Below are 4,549 nucleotides of genomic sequence, written 5' to 3' on the forward strand. Positions count from 1 at the left end.
TCATTGTTTAACTTGCATTTCGCAGATGACGTCAGATGTAGAGCATCTTTTCATACGCTTGTTTGCCTTCTGTATATCTTCTTTAGTGAAGTGACTATTAGGATCTTTGGTCCCTTTTTTAATCAGGTTGTTTGTTTTCTTATTGTTGAGTTTCAGGAGTTCTTTGTATATGCTGGATAGTCATCCTCTATCAGATGCATTTTTTTAAAATTTATATATTTATTTGAGAGAGAGCACACACACAGGGGGAGGGACAGAGGGAGAAAATTTTTGAGCAGACTCCCCACTGAGCGCAGAGCCTGACCTGGGGTTCAATCTCATGACCCATGAGATGACGACCTGAGCTGAAACCAAGAGCCAGACACTTCACCAACGGAGCCACCCAGGCGCCGCTATCAGATGAATCTTTGGCAAATATCTTTTTCCAGTCTCTGGCTCCTCTTCTTGTTTTCTTGACAATTTGTTTCACAAAGCAGAAGTTTTTAATTTTAGAAAAGTCCGGTGTATTAGTTCTTTCATGGATCATGCCTTTGGTGTGGTATCTAAAAAGTCAGTTGGGTTTTCTCTTACGTTACATTATAGGAGTTTTTTTTTTTATAGTTTTGTGTTTTACATGTAAGTCTATGATCCATTTTGAGTAAAGTTTTGTGAAGCGTGTAAAGTCTGTGTCTAGGTTCATTTTTCTACATGTGGATGTCCAGTTGTTCCAGCACCAATTGTTGAAAAGATTATCTTTGCTCCATTGTGTTGTCTTTGCTCCTTTGTCAAAGATCAATTCACTATGTTTATGTGGATCTATTTCCAGGCTCTCTGTGATGTTCCATTGATCTATTTGTCTGTTCTTTCACCCATACCTTACTGCCCTGATGACTGTAACTTCATAGTCAGTTATTGAGTCGAATGGTTTCAGGCCTCCAACTTTGTTCTTCTTCCATATTGCATTAGCTATTCTGCATTTTTGCCTCTCCATGTATACTTCATTTTTTTTTTATTTTTTAAAACCTAGCTGTCTTTGTTTTTTGTTTTTTTTTTTTTAAGATTCATTTATTTGTCTCAGAGAGAGAGAGTGCTGGAGCACAAGCAGGGGGAGGGAGAAGCAGGCTCCCTGCTGAGCAAGGAACCTGATGTGGGACTCGACCCCAGGACCCTGGGATCATGACCTGAGCTGAAGGCAGACACTTAACCGACTGAGCCACACAGGTGCCCCTCCATGTAAACTTTAGAATCAGTGTATTGGTATCCATGAAATAAATTGCTGGAATTTTTATTGGGATTGTATTGAATCTATTGACTAAGTTGAAAAGAACTGACATCTTCACAATGTTGAATCTCCCTATCCGTGAACATGTGATCTCTCTCCATTCATTTAGTTCTTCGATTTCATTCATCAGAGTCTTGTAGGTTCCTTCATATAAATCTTTACATTTTTTGTAAGATTTATGTCTACATAGTTCATTGTTCAGGTTGCTAATATAAATTGTATTGTGTTTTTAATTTTGAATTCTACTTATTATTGGTATATAGGAAAGCAATCAAATTTTGTACATTAACCCTGTATCCTAAACCTTGCTCCAATAGCCTATTATTTCCTGGAGTTTTTGGTAGACTCTTCTGGACTATCTACATAGAAATCAGGTCATCTGTGATCAAAATCAATTTTATTTTTTTCCTTTCCAAGCTGTATACTTTTGTTTCCTATTTTTGACTTATTGCACTAGTTAGTATCCCCAGTACAATGTTGAAAAGGAGTGGTGCGAGGGGACATTTTTGCTCTGGTCCTGGTCTTATTGGAAAAGCCTCAAGTTTCCCACCATTAAGTATGATATTGACTGGGTTTTGTTTTGTCTTGTTTTGTTGTAAATATTCTTTTTCAAGTTGACGAAGTTCCTCCTCCAATACTAGTTGGCTAAGTGTTCCTATCATGAATTAATGTTGGATTTTGTCAAATGCTTTTTGTCCACCTATTGACATGATAGTGTGATTTTTTTTTTTTTAGGTTGTTGGTGTAATGTATTACATTAAATGATCTTTGAATGTTGAACCACCTTTGCATAACTGAGATAAATTCCATTTGATTATGGTGTTAATTTTTTTTTTATAAATTGTTGAATTTAACTCGCTAATATTTAGTGGAGGGTGTTTTGCATCTGTGTTTGGGAGAGATATTGGTCTGTAGTTTTCTTTTCCGGTAATGTATTTTTCTGGTTTAGTATTAGGGTAATGCTGACATTATAGAATGAATTATAAAGTAATCCTTCTGTTTCTATCCTCTGAAAGAGATTGTAGAAAATTGGTATAATGTCTTCCTTAAATGTTTGGTAGAATTCATAAGTGAACCCGTCTGGACCTGGTGCTTTCTGTTTTGAAAGATTATTGATTTTTTATCTAATTTCTTTACAAATGTAGGCTTATTCATATTATTTCTTCTTGTGTGAGTTTTGGCTGATTGTGTTTTTGAAGGACTTGGTTAATTTCATCTATGATATCAAATTTGTGGGTATAGAATTGTTCATAGTATTGGATATTACCCTTTCAATATCTATTGTACCTGTAGTTATGTTTTCTCTCTCCTTTCTGATATTAGTAATTTATATCCTCTCTCTTCTTCATTAGCCGATTTTCTCCATTGATTTCCTGTTGTCAATTTCATTGATTTCCGCTCTAATTCTTACTATTTCTTAACTTTTGCTTGCTTTGGATTTAATTTGCTCTTCTTTTTCTGGTTTCCATATTGATTTTAGATCTTTTTCTCTTTTTTAATATGTGCATTTCATGCTATAAATTTCCCTCTAACACTGCTTTCACAGCAACCCACAAAATTTAATAAGATTGTATTTTCATTTTCATTTAGTTCGAAATATTTTTAAATTACTCTTCATGTGTCTTCTTTGACCCAGGTGTTATTTAGAAGTGTGTTGTTTAATCTCTACNTGGGTAAGATGTTGACATATGCATACCTATATATACAAAGAGAAGCAGTGATAAAATTGATTTCTCAGACAAAGACAAATGCCATAGGATCTCATCTACATGTGGAATCTAAAACAAAAACAACAACAAAGAAAAGCTGAACTCACAGGTACAGAGCATCACCTGGTGGTGTCAGAGGCGGGGGAGTGAAGGGGGCAAAATGTGTGAAGGGGGTCAGAAAATACAAACTTCCAGCTATAAAATAAGTTCTGGGTGTGGAATGTACATCATGGTGACTATAGTTAATGATACTGTATTGTATTGAAAATTCTTGTTAACAGGACCACCATTCTAATTAAAAAGTGGGCAAACTATTTGAATAGCTAGTTCTGCAAAGAAAAGATATAAATGGCAATATGCTTATGAGAGATGCTCAGCCTTGTGGGTTGTCAGGTGTATACACACCCCATTCACAATGATCTCAAATCTCACTACAATTTAAAAAAATGATAGATGGATGAAGAGCAGAAAGCCAACAGAGCCCTTGCATGCTGCTGGGAAGTCAAGAACGGTGTGATCACTCTGTAAGACAATCGTAAAGTTAGACTTACACTTGCTGCCTGAACCACTTCTAAGCACTTCCTTTGGAGAAATGAAAACTTATGTGTCTGCCAATAGATGGATGCATAAGCAAAACGCAGTACCTTCCTACCACGGAGCAATATTCAGCTCTAAAAACAAATGAATTACCGAAACATACAACATGGGTGCATCTCACAGCCTTATGTTGAGCAAAAGAGCTCGGACTTAAATGAGTAAAACTGTAATTCCATTCACATGAAATTCTGGAACAGGCAACATGAGTCTGTATTGATAGAAATCAGATCGATGATGGCCTGAGGAGGGCCCTCTTAGTTGAGAAGACACCAAGAGAACTTTCTGGGGAGATAGAAATGTTCTGTTTTGACTGAAGTCGTGTCTCTGCTGTGTATGTCTACCAAAACTTACCAAATAGTACACTTACAATGTGTGAATTTTATTGTATATAAATTATACCTCAGTGAGGTTGACTTACAATAGTCAAACCAAGTAAGAGTTCCCCAAATTATCCAGAGTCTCTACGCCCTGTTTTCTGCAAGCTTGTGCGCTGTCCTGCACTAGACGCTTGCGTGGGGGACGTGGTCCCTGCACAAAGGCAACCAGGAGGCAGTGGCAACAGGGCCGCGGCTCATCCGTCTTCACCGTGTTCGGTCAGGTCTGAAGACGTGTGTCCGTGTGTCTCGGGAAGGTGGCAATCGAGGGCTAATCCGTTTCTAACAGCATTCACAGCTTCCGCCAGGCTCTCCCACTGCCAAGTTTCTGAGCGTATTGAGAATAGACCTATTGTTTGCAAAGCCGACAAGTAAAATTCTTTCATCCAAGACTGACTCACCCACGGTCATGTTACCCAACTGAACTGTTTTCAATAGTGTGAGTCCTTGCTGGTGGCCGTTCACGACTGGGCATTAGGAGTCATTATTTTGAAATTTCTAAATTTTCCTGAGGGATGCAATTTTCTTGTCGCTACCTAAAGCATCAGTTATTAAGGCTCTATGACATTTTCCCCAATTATGCTTTTGATTTACTCCTTCAAGCAGTC

The sequence above is a fragment of the Ailuropoda melanoleuca genome, chromosome 3, assembly GCF_002007445.2.
Source record: "Ailuropoda melanoleuca isolate Jingjing chromosome 3, ASM200744v2, whole genome shotgun sequence".
Taxonomy (NCBI): domain Eukaryota; kingdom Metazoa; phylum Chordata; class Mammalia; order Carnivora; family Ursidae; genus Ailuropoda; species Ailuropoda melanoleuca.